The sequence below is a fragment of the Apium graveolens genome, chromosome 2, assembly GCF_009905375.1.
Source record: "Apium graveolens cultivar Ventura chromosome 2, ASM990537v1, whole genome shotgun sequence".
Taxonomy (NCBI): domain Eukaryota; kingdom Viridiplantae; phylum Streptophyta; class Magnoliopsida; order Apiales; family Apiaceae; genus Apium; species Apium graveolens.
The window spans coordinates 179230411-179243503 of NC_133648.1; positions in this window are offsets into that span (position 1 = coordinate 179230411).

The window sequence follows — 13093 nt, forward strand, 5'->3', positions numbered from 1 at the left end:
ATGCTGTTTAAAGTTGGTTTGTAATGTTATGTTGGTAATTTGTATTTTGACTTGTGAACTTGGATTTAAGAAGTGTATGCACTTCTATGGTTTGTAAATTAAATAGGTGCATAATTTTGTTCTAATTAATGAGTGAACCACATTGATTGATAATAACACTTTTGTTCATTGTAATATATCTGGCCTGTTTGCTCTATATTTGTTATATATTACAAATCTGTTTTTACAGGATCCAAATTAGAATTAACATGTTGTAACTGGAGTAGCTGATGCATTCTGGTTTATTCCTTTTTAATCTATCATGTTGGTCCGTGAAAAGTCTAATATATTAATGTCACTTACTTTGCAAAGTTATAAAAGGATAAAATACAAAAATTACCCAGGTTCAAAAAGAAAATTACAAAAGTAAGAGCATCTAAATCTTCTATGCTATTCTCTAATCAGCTCTTACAGGAATAAGAAGTGTACCTTGTAATTCATGATATTATCTGTAGCTTGTCTCCATTGTTAGACCTGAAGTTATGTCTTTGTTCTGCAAATGTATACCTAATTGTCAATATCAACAGAAATGTATCCAGTCTTAATGTCATGTGTAACTTGATTATCTTGACTCACTTATTCTTGATATTTCTGATAACCCTTTAGCTGAATTAGTACCATTCAGTTAAAGATCAATTGAAAGATATAGATGGCTAGTATTCTTGTGCTATCTAAAACTAAAATGCAGGTAACTCAAATGTACATGAGGAGTTCCTAATGCAAGTCTGATCAGCTTAGTTTCCTCAAGGCCTCTGTTAAAGCAAACACGATCTACTCAACCAAGGTATGACATGTATGATTCTAAAACTCAATTTTTTTAGCTTGATATATTGACTTTAGAAACAATCCAACCCTATGACATGTTTTAGTCTAGTATAATGTATTAGAAGAAGGTGAATGTATAATTCTTTCATAAAATAGTTTGTACTTGTGATAGTTCTTGTTTAGAAAGGTTGATCTCTTAGTATGTATTAGAATTCCAAGTGTGTAATTCTGAGACTTTGATCCAGAATAGAAATAGATTGTATTAGTGTTAGATTTTGTAATATGACAATAGCCAGAACAAGTCGAGATGTCAAAATAGTATGTATTAGACTCATTTTTTTATAAAATCTCACCAAGGTAACTGTTATGTACAAACATTAGTCTCTATAATATATAAAGGTTTGATATGAACACAATTATGAGACATATCGTACAAACCTTTCTAAAATCTTTAGTGTTCCGTGGGGTTATTATTCGATATATATAAACTACTCATAATCATTCGTCTAAACTTCAAGAGCACAATATTAAGCCAATTATTGCACTTCATGTATTTGGATCTTGGCTAAGACTCGTCAATCTTATAAATTGTGCTTGAAATTAAAGTATACTTTGACTACATAATTGTCAAACCATAAGTATACTAAAATCCTTAAGCTTGCGAGCAAAAAAGGATGGTTACAATTCCAAGATTGTAACTAAATTATTCTTTGATCTATAAATACTTAATCGAAATAAGAAGAATACTAAAGAAGTCATAAACTATAAGTGCTTTATATAAACGACTTCTCATATTACTCCATAAATTCATTTAATCTATAAAGGAGTAATTATAAATATAGTTGGACTATCTTAAGACAAGTATTCTTATTTAGTTATAATATTCTTATTTAAATATTATACTATCTTATGGGCTAGTACCGTAACATACTAGTTCAAAACAAACCTTTCTCTATACTGGTTATTTTGTGGATTGCCTTATTAGTTCTGTAGTGAGGTGAAGTGACGTGAGGTGATTGTCGTTCTAAGACCCAAGTCCTAGACGTACTAATGGGGAGTTCGCACCGTGAGGAAGAGGAAAGACCCAAGACTGGATCACTAAGATCCAAGACCGACAAAAGCTAAGGAAGCCAAGTCCACACAAAGAATTCTACATCCACTTTAAATAAATAACGGGGAGTTATTGTCTAAGATAAGTTGTAGGTATTACATTTATTTTGAGGTGGTGACCCTTGTGTTACGCACCAAGAAAAATACTTGTAAGGGTGTAAAGGCTTCTCCGCCTACTAAAGGAGCGAGTTTATTATAAGGGAAAATCCCGAGTCCAGGAGAGGAGCTTGGGGACTAGACGTAGAGGTGAGCGTATCTATTAGAGGTTGCGCTATCACGAACCAGGATAAAATCACCGTATGGTAATTTCTTTCTTGCACTTTATTTTTCTGCACATATAAACTGCATAACTACTCGGTAAAGTTTTAAAAAGGGATAAATTATTTTAAAAAGCCATAATAATTTTTAAATTGTTAATTAAGCTATTCAACCCCCCTTCTAGCTTAATATAGCCCTCTTGTGGGACCTTACAGTCCTGAATAACATCCTTCACAGATATATCATAAACCCTCGCTCTGGGAGGCTCATTCACTACTGGAGTAGATCCCATAATTCTCAGCGTATTACTAACTGGGGCTGGTGTTTTACAATCCCTTGTTATGTGTCCTGGCTTTCTACACTTGAGGCATGTAAACCCAATTATTGGAACCTTGTGTGCTTGATTCATGGTAGGTTGATCCTTATTTGCTTACTCTCTGGCTGGTTGATTATGGCACTCCCTTAAATAGTGCCCCTTCTGGTTGCATCTATAACAAACCACATTTAACTTATTGCAGACTCCTCTATGTTTCTTTCTGCACACCTGACATTCTGGTAAAGCTGGCCTCTGCTGATTCGGATGGTTTCCAGTGGCTGAACGGTTGCCTTGTCCTCCGTCGCCTGCATTTTGCTTTCTGAAATCTAAATTCCTTCCTGGCTGAAACTTGCCTTTCTTCTAATTAAAATTTAGAAACTTCCCTTCTTGTGATTGTCCTTCATTTCCCTCAAACTTCCTTTTCTTACTCTCCTTCTCTTTCTGTGATATTTCACTTTATATCTCCTCAATCATAGCCTTCTCTACAACTCATGCATACGTATCCAATGCAAATATAGCTACCTTCCCTCTGATCCATGTCTTAAGACCTTGCCAAAATCTCTTGGCTTTCTTCCCGTCAGTGTCTATATATGATGGTACAAACCTGGACAATTCCTCAAACTTACTTTCATAATATGTTACTGACATATTCCCCTGCTTTAACTCCATAAACTTCAATTCTATTTGATCCTGAACAAACTGAGGAAAATACTTCTCTGAAAACAACTCCTTAAATCTATCCCAAGCAATAACACCCGTACCTTCAAATGCTTTAACAGTTTCCCACCATTAACTAGCTTCATTCTTCAAATAGTAACTTACGAACTTAGTTTTCTGCTCCTCTCTCACCTTGACTAAAGCAAATGACTTCTCAATCTCCTTTAACCAAACTCCTGCTTTAATTAATCGAAATAACCTTTGACTTCCGGTAGATTCACTGCCTGAAAAGTCTTAAAAGTTACCTGAGATTTGGCCTGTCTCTGTTGTTGTTGAGTCAGGTTGATTGTTTATTGAGCCAAGATTTGAAGAATCTAGGCTACAGTTGGGTCTATAGGACCTGTATCGGTAATTTGGTTATTGTTGTCTTGGTTATTGTTGTTGATTTCTTCATTCTGGTTGGTAGAACGGGTATTTCTTCTAGGATGCATTTTCTGTAAAGAATCAAACAACTAACTTAGCCTTTAAATCAAATCCTTTTTATGAAAAGTTTTTGTAAAACATAAATATTCCTTTTTGAAAACAATTTTTAATGGTTGAACTAAGTAAATTGCATGCTTCTTTGCAGAATATAAATAATCAAGGGGATATGATTCATGTTATCATAAGAGTTCATAACTGGTTTAGAAAGTAAAGTAAGATAAAACCGGTGCCGTAATGTAAATAACAATGCTGAAAAGGAAATGTACTAATATAGATATCAAAGTTTGGTAGTACACGTGAAAATGCTTCAACAAAAGCAAAAGGGTACAACAGGCCTAAATAATAGTCATCAAGTCTAGTTTATATATATAAACCAAAAATTCTGCTGATACACACTACACGCTAATATACATATAACAATTATCACAATATCTCTGTCATCTAGCTCAATGGAAACTATGGTCCACCAAGCCTCACAAGATCATCTAACACCTCTCTGGCCCACCCCAAAAGAGCACCTAGGGCCGCATACTCACAAGTAGCTCCTTGCAGTCTAGCCTCAAGTACCCTCCAGGTCACATGAATCTCATCCCGAAGTTCCATCACACTCCTGTCAAAATCTATGGTCCTCACGATGTGTTGTAGCTCCTGAATCAGTGCCAACAGGGCCTCTCACTCCAAAAGACATCATACTGATAATATGGAATAGGGCATGGAGTAAACTAGAAAGATGCACACACAACTGAATGTCCAGTAAAGGCAGAATCAACAGGTGGGGGTCCTCGAATAGGTTGTCTCATACCATGGGGTGGAATAGCTCGTAGAGGTGCATCCGACACAACAGGAGGTAATATGGCTAACACTAGTGGAAGAATAGGTTGTGGATCAAATGACAGTCCTCGAACTGAAGGCTAATGTTACGACCGATATTTCTAAATCTTATATATATAATTGTGTGTTTATAATTAAGATTTAAATTGTGTGGAATTATAAATGTGGATGATCTATATGTTGAGTGCCTATAAATTACGTGTTTAATGTATTAGTTTATATAAAAAAAATTGAAAGGAAAATCTTATCATTTAGTATTTTTAAATGATAATCAAAAGTACTTCATTTTATATGAAAAACATTTTTAAAAATCTTTTAACAATAAATTTATAAATTTTATATCATTAAATTTCTAAAATTATAAGCTATTTTATGGCATATATTTTGTGATTTATGGAGGTGTATTTATATTTATAGATATTGTTTTATATAAATTAGTTGATTTTTAATTTGCAAATTACTTAGTTTCCCATGCATGCATTTTGCTCCCAAACACAAGTTAAGGGAAAACTTGGAATTTCCAACCCCACTAACTACTAATTCACTAGCCAAATTACTACCTTATCCTTGCATGCAAACTAACACAAGTTTGCTTGAAGGTTACTCTTGTCAATTCTCAATTTCACTCACTTATTTTAGTCAAATCAAAACCATAAAAATCAATTACAAGATGTTATAATCATCTCACCTCACTCTCTCCTCCCTCTGCACTCTCTCTCTCGGCTACCCCTCGGCCTTTCCCTTAGCTGAAGCCCACCCCCTCATTTTCTTCATTTTTCATTCAAACATCCAAAGAGTAATCTCACTCTCCATATCTTGTTCTTTAATAATCCAAAGAGTTTAGGGTGAAAAGTTTATGTTTCGATCTTGCATGTAATAGTTTTAACTAGAACTCAAAATATAATCTTGATCCTCATGGATAAGGTTGTATTATTGAGAGAACTATAAGGAATGGTGAATTCCAAGTCATGAGAGTGAAACTCTTGCTTATATGGTCATTTCCCTTCCATTTCATTCGGCCATGACCATAAGGGAGCCGAATGAATGGTTCTTAATGGTGTTTCTTTGTTGCTTTGTTGATTTTTGAATGTTTATGTGATAATAGCTTGGTTTTGGGAAAAAAAACTTGATAAAACTATTTGCATGTTAAGAGATCACATAGTTATGGTTAATTCTAGGCTTGCATGTTGATTTTATTATGAAATTATTTTGGAAACCATATTGTTTTTAGCTTGTAAACTCGAAAGCATGCATGCATAGGTTCAACTCATGATTTTCGAAAGTTCTTGATCATTTGGTTTGATTTTTGTTAATAATCTTTAATTTCAGTTGAGTTAAGATATAAAATATGATTTGTGCTCCTTTTTATGTGTTTTTGATTCGTATATATTTGAAGGATTTAAGTGTTACTTTTGAATTTAAGATGACTTGTAATTAGTATATTGTGTTAACTCTTGTTTTGCTATATTACAACTTAGGTAAAGATGATCTCCACTAAGCCAATATTATGTGTGGGAGTGTTAGTTCAGTAGGTTTCCTTGGTTGGGGTTTGATTTGAGTTTTGGTTGATGTTTGGTTTGGTTTGTCAAGTGGGAAACATGGTGAAAAGGGGTACATTAGATTCTGCAGAAATTTCAGTTTGGTTCCATGAGGTTTATAGTGAGATTTGACCTTGTCCTTGTAATGCACTTTGAGGCCCAAGTAACCAGAAGCTAGCACTAGGAATATAATTTAGATTTTATGTATTTATTAGAGGATTTTAGGTTGTTTGGTTAGGTGCACGAGTGAAAACATTAAATCTGTCCAGTAGGGGACAGTTTTCTTGCAACATAGAAATGGAGAGTTTTGACCATGTCATGGGTAGGCCCTCACTAGGCCTTGGTTAGCCCTAGTTAGAGGGTGTGTCAGAGGAGTTTTTCCAGCCATATTTAATAGGAATTGAGTTAGAATAATGTGTCATAAGTTAGTGCAAATCGGGACACTTTTCTGTCCAGAAAACAGGGGAACATTGGACTTTAAGCTTAGGCCCAGGTAGGCCCAAGCAAGGCCCATGAGCCACACCAAGTTTGGGAATTTCCTTATGATCAGAAGAGTCTAGTGTAAAAGTTTTGGAGGTAAAATTGAAGTGTAAGGGTGTCAATTGTACTCAAAAACCCATTGGTGTCATCCTGAAATCACTATATTGAGCACAATCACTTAACCTTTAGTTTTAGGGAACTTATGAGTGAGGCCTAGGTTGACCATCACAGTTTTAAGATAGTATGAGGTGATTAGAGCGTAAGGCCTAAGTCAGGGTCCATAAGAACTTGATGGTTTAGAAAAGACCCTTCGAGTTATGAGGTCGATATTAAGAGTTTTGACTAGTCTAGCATAACTAAGTGACTTGAGTAAGTGGAGTGAGATAATCTAAGCCTAGTGATGCAATATAAAGTGTGTATATATTATTATGTACTTAAGTGTGTTATGTGAACATGTGCGTCTATGCGAACTATTATGCTTATAAGGTAATTATAAGCGTGTATGTGTATATAGGCCTAAGTGCCAATGTGTGTAATTTCGGTTTATAATTAGGTTGAGTTAGTGAGTATATATTATAATGAGGTTATTATTATTTTATTTAAGCTCTCGAGAAGAGGGTAAACTTTCCATTAAAGTCGAGTGAAGCTCCAGTTGCTCCAACCTACCAGTCAAGTCAAGCCTTTCTCAAGGCAAGTATTTCAACCTACCTTTTGTTTATACTGCAAATGTGTATTAGCCCAGATTTTATATATGATGCGAGTATTCTAATTCACCTTTTTATATATGATCTGAGTGGTTTCAAATCTATCTTTCGTATTATATGCAAGTACCAGGAACCCTCAAGTATTTATTGCAAGTAGTTTAACTTTACTTGAATATTTCTATGCAAGTAATTCAAAAGTCATACCATGCTAATATACCAAAGTAATTGTGATGTTGAACCCTGTGCAAGTTATACTCAGTAACCTTATCTTGATACCTAAAAGTCAGTTATTCCTTAAAGTCGTTCATGATTGCTTGATAACCCTATTCTTACCCCTAAAACATGATACCCTGTTATACTTTGAACTGATGCTCACCTTCTTTATATTTTAATATCTATTTCTTATCTGGAACCATTACCTTGAACCTAGTTTGACTTGGTTCCTTTATACTATCCAACAACCCTGTGAAACCTCATTGTCAGATTCGTTGTGAATAGAAACTTTGCGATTCCATTTGATAAGGTATCAGTCTAATTGATCATGGCTTTAAAGTGGATCTAGAACCCTTGATAAAGATGTTCATTGTTTAATAGTTTAACCGTCACTTGGCATCAAATAAATTCTTTAAAATGAAAAAGTTAAAAAGTGGATTTTCAGTCCCAAAGGGGGACAAATATTTTTTTTAAATAGTGGATCTGGACTGAGATGCAAGTCCTTTTCGCTCTTAATTTGTAGGCATAAAGGTTGCCTAGGGATCCCATTAATGTTCTAGAACCCAGCAAGGTTCGGGATTACTTCGCAGCTGATCCCCGGCTCTAATATGTAGCGTTATAAAATGGTTTTTGATAAAGAAATGGTTTTGAATTGTTTTATTACAAGAAAAGATGCCATCACCCTGAAAGTTTATCTCTTGATACTATATTGTTGAATCTTTCATTTCCATTGTTATTCTTTTATTCTTGTTTATGTATATTTTAGCGCTTGTTGAGCATTTGGCTCACTACTTGCTTTCACCCTGATATTACAGCTAGCAGATATGGTTAGATTCAAGCAGACAGTGCGTAAGACTTATGATGGTGATTCGTATGTTCGAGCTCAGGTAGAATAATGATTGTTTTGTGTGAGGACTCGATATTAAAAATCAGGTGGTAATAGTTAATAGTATTGGGCTATTCCAAACCCTAAACTGTAAGATCTTGGATCTGGACGTATTTACTTCCTTTTTGTTAACTATTATAATGATTTGTATAATATCTATTGTTAAGTTGGGGTGTGACAGGTTTTGGTATCAAAGCTACGGTTTAGAGTCCCTGGACAACCCAAATAGGTTATATATGTATATAAGTTTATAATATTATACGAGAGTGTAGGTATAGGATATTCGAGTCATCCACTAATAATTCTCTTATATATATATATGCATTGTTTGGCAGCAAATGGCGCATTCCTCATCATCCTATGAACCATCCGACACAATTGCTTTCTCCGTGTATGCTGAGTTGAGGCATGAGTTTGACAGGCTTCAGGACAAGTACGATCGACTATTAGAGCGATTAAAGAACGTGTATCTGGACAGCCAAAATTATGGAGGAAAGCCTAAGGAGCAGATGACTGCAAGACTTGAGACCTTGGTTCATTACGTTAACACTAAGCTTGATGAGATGCCATCGCACCGAGACCGTACCAGCCAGTATACTATCCAGATGATTGCAGAAGAGCTCCAGAGTATTGTGAAGACACTTCGTGAGGAGAGGACTACCGAACCATGTTCTGATGGAGTGGAGCCTTAGTTCTTTCCATACCTACTTTTTATGTCGTCGTATTGTTGGACTTTGTAGAATTCCCTATTGTTTTCCTTTAGTTAAGCATGTTATCCCTAGATTCAGATTCTATTACGATCTTGATGTACCTTGACCTTAATTTCAATAATTATACACTATCATTCTATTTGCTTTCAATTGTTCTTATGTCTTTACATGCATCACCCTTATTGTTTACTTTGAAACCCGATTGAATGAATATAATGACTAGTGACACCTTAACCTTGAAATTTTCCGTATTATTCATACCTGTTTTGATATAACTTCTATTTCAAGATCATGACACCTAAAAAGAAGAACCCGATAACAACTTCTACCACAGATCCTAATATTCTTCGATTAATGGAAACCTTACAACAGCAAACAAATGCTATAGCTCAACAATAAAGAACTCTTCAAAAATAATTTGAAAACCAAGATAACCGTGAACCACACCAACCACCTGATCCACCAGTACCACCTCTACAAATTATCACTTTCAAAGCTTTTCAGAATGTGAATCCAACTGCATTTCATGATACCACTGATCCGGTACTAGCTAATACATGGATTAAGGAAATAGAAAGAGCTTTTGAATTGGTTTAGTTAGAAGAAGATCAGAAGACGCCATATGCTACTTACTTTCTGAAAGGGGAAGTCATCTATTGGTGGGATTCAGTGAAAGCTATGGAGGCAAATCAGCCGTTTTCTTGGGAAAGGTTTAAGAGGCTATTCCAGGAAAAGTATTACCCTAAGTACATGCAGAATTAGATGGAGCTTAAATTTCTTGAATTGAAGCAAGGAAGTATGTCTGTATTGGAGTACGAGAAGAAGTTTATGGAGCTGTCAAGGTTTGTGACTAAGTATACCAACACTGAGGAAAAGAAAGCAAAATGATTCCAACAAGGATTAGAGCCTTGGATAAGATATAGAGTGGCTATATTTGAGCTTGATACTTATTCTGGAGTAGTACAGAAAGCTACTCTAATTGAGAGTAATAGAATGCAGTCAAGGAAAGAAAAGGATAACAAGAAGAGAAAGGTTCCATTTTATGGAGAGAAGTATGAAATTGAAAGCTCACAAGACAGTTGTGTGAAAAGGATTGGATTCCACAAAGGAGGAAATTTTTAGAAGAAGGGAAATTTGAATAAGAGACAAGATCCTAAGGGGAACAACAAGCCAAGCCAAGGACAAGTTGGAGAAAATAGATTTCAGAGACCAGAATGCAAGCATTGTGGAAAAAGACATCCAGGAGTGTGTAATAAGCTGAACATGACATGCTACAGATGCAACCAGAAGGGGCACTTGGCTAACGAGTGTAAGAAACCGAAGCTGTGAGTTACATGCTATAAGTGTGGAAAGGCTGGACACATAGCTAGGGAATACAAGTCAACTGGACCAGTCAAGGCTTTGATGAACGTGGCAAGTACCAGTGCTCACATGCCAGCTGAGGTATTGGCATTACCTCCACCATCTACAACAACTCCACAAGCAACAACAAGGATATTTGATCTAAAGATGAAGGATGTTGTTCAGAATTCTGAGATGATAGCAGGTAAACTTTTAATGAATAATGTTGAAGCTAAGGTATTGATTGATTCCGGAGCTACTAGATCTTTTATATCAGAAACTTTTGTTGATAAACTTAAATGTGATAAAATGACCCTAAACAAGGTAATAGATGTGGTAATTATGAACCAAGAGAAGAATCCTGTAAGTCAATTATGTCCTAAGTGCGAGATTGATATTTCAGGGCATAAATTTTCAGCAGACTTGATACTTTTCAAGTTATGGGAGTTTGACATCATCTTAGGCATGGATTGGTTAGGAGAGAATAACGCTCAGATATATTTTAAATCTAAGAAAATGTATTTAAGGACGAAGAATGGAGAGAAAGTGGTATTAAAGGGGCAGAGGCAAGAGCGATTATTTCTTACAATCGTCCAGGCTAAGAAATTTATTTGGAAAGGTTGCAAATCGTTCCTAGCCTATGTAGTAGATTCCTAAAGAAAGAGCCTCAACATGGAAGATATTCCCGTAGTCAACGAATTTCCAGATGTGTTTCCAGATGAACTACCGGGTTTACCGCCCGATCGACAAATCGAGTTTGAGATCAACCTTGCTCGAGGCACGGAACCAGTTTCAAAGGCACCTTATAGAATGGCACCAGCAAAAATGAAAGAGTTGACGAGCCAGCTACAAGAATTATTGGACAAAGGAGTGATACGGCCAAGTACGTTGCCATGGGAAGCACCTGTTCCGTTTGTAAAGAAGAAGGATGGAAGCATGAGGTTATGTATAGACTATCGGGAGTTGAACGATATAACGATTAAGAACTGTTACCCGCTAGCAAGAATAGATGATTTATTTGATCAGCTGCAAGGAGCTAAGTGCTTTTCCAAAATTGATTTGAGATCAGGATACCATCAACTAAAGATCAAAGAAGATGACATCCCGAAGACAGCATTCAGGACAAGATACAAACATTATGAATTCTTTGTAATGCCTTTTGGGTTAACTAATGCTCCTGCAACATTTATGGATCTGATGAACCAGTTATTTAAAAAGTATTTGGACAAGTTTGTAGTGGTATTCATTGATGATATTCTCATATACTCAAAGTCAGAAGAAGAACACATGAAGCATCTATGGATAGCATTGGAGATACTCCGATATGAGAAGTTGTATGCCAAGTTTTCTAAATGTGAGTTCTGGTTAAAGAAAGTTCAATTTTTGGGACATGTTATTGGAATGAAGGAGTCAAAGTGGATCCGACAAAGATTGAGGCAGTTATGAGTTGGGAGAGACCAAAGACACCTACGGAAGTGAGAAGTTTTCTAGGATTGACGGGATATTATAGAAGATTTGTTAAAGATTTCTCGAAAATTGCCACGCCATTGACCAAGTTGACCAGGAAGAATCAGAAATTTGAATGGAATGCAGAATGTGAAGATAATTTTCAAGAATTGAAACAGAGGTTGATTACAGCTCCGGTGTTAGTGTTACCAGATAATCAAGGAGACTTTGTGATTTTCAGTGATGCTTCACACAAGGGTCTGGGGTGTGTGCTAATGCAACACAACAAGGTGATTGCGTATGCGTCGATACAGCTAAAATCACATGAATTGAAGTATCCTACACATGATTTGGAATTAGCATCTATAGTATTTGCACTTAAGATTTGGAGACATTATCTTTACGGAGAAAGGTGTGAGATCTACACGGATCATAAGAGTTTAAAGTATATTTTCACTCAGAAAGAGCTCAACAGAGGCAAAGGAGATGGTTGGAATTGATTAAGGACTATGATTGCTCGATAAATTATCATCCGGGAAAGGAGAACGAGGTAGTTGATGCTTTGAGTAGGAAGGAGAGGTTGAATATGGTAGCAATGCCAAAGGAATTATCTGAAGAAATTAGGAAATTTGAATTAGAACTTTGTGGATGCGGAAAAGTTGAAGAGATTTGTCATACTATAAATTTTTAGCCAATATTATTGGAAAAGATAAAGAAATATCAGGAAGAAGTGATGAAGCAGGAGAATAATCAACTGACCGAAGAAGAGATTTGTACTCAAAGGGATGAACAAGGTATACTAAAGTTTTCTTCAAGAATTTAGATTCCCCATGTGACTAAATTGAAGAATGAGATACTGCAAGAAGCTCATAATTCTAGATTTTCAATCCATCCGGGAAGCACCAAGATGTAACAGGACTTGAAACAGAAGTTTTGGTGGCCAAATATGAAGCGAGAAGTAGCAGAATGGGTTGCAAAGTGCTATACTTGTCAGAAAGTGAAGGCAGAACATCAAAGACCAAGCGGATTAATTCATCCCTTAAAGATTCCAGAATGGAAATGGGAAAACTTTGCCATGGACTTTATAGTAGGATTACCATGAACAAAATCCGGATATGACGCCATATGGTTTATAGTTGATTGCCTTACGAAGTTGGCACATTTTCTTCCGATTAATGAGAGGTCTTCATTGGACAGATTGGTCCACATGTATGTGCATGAAATTGTATTACGACATGGTGTACCTGTATCAATATTTTCGGATAGAGATCCATGATTTAACTCGAGATTCCGGAAGCAATTTCAAGAAAGTCTTG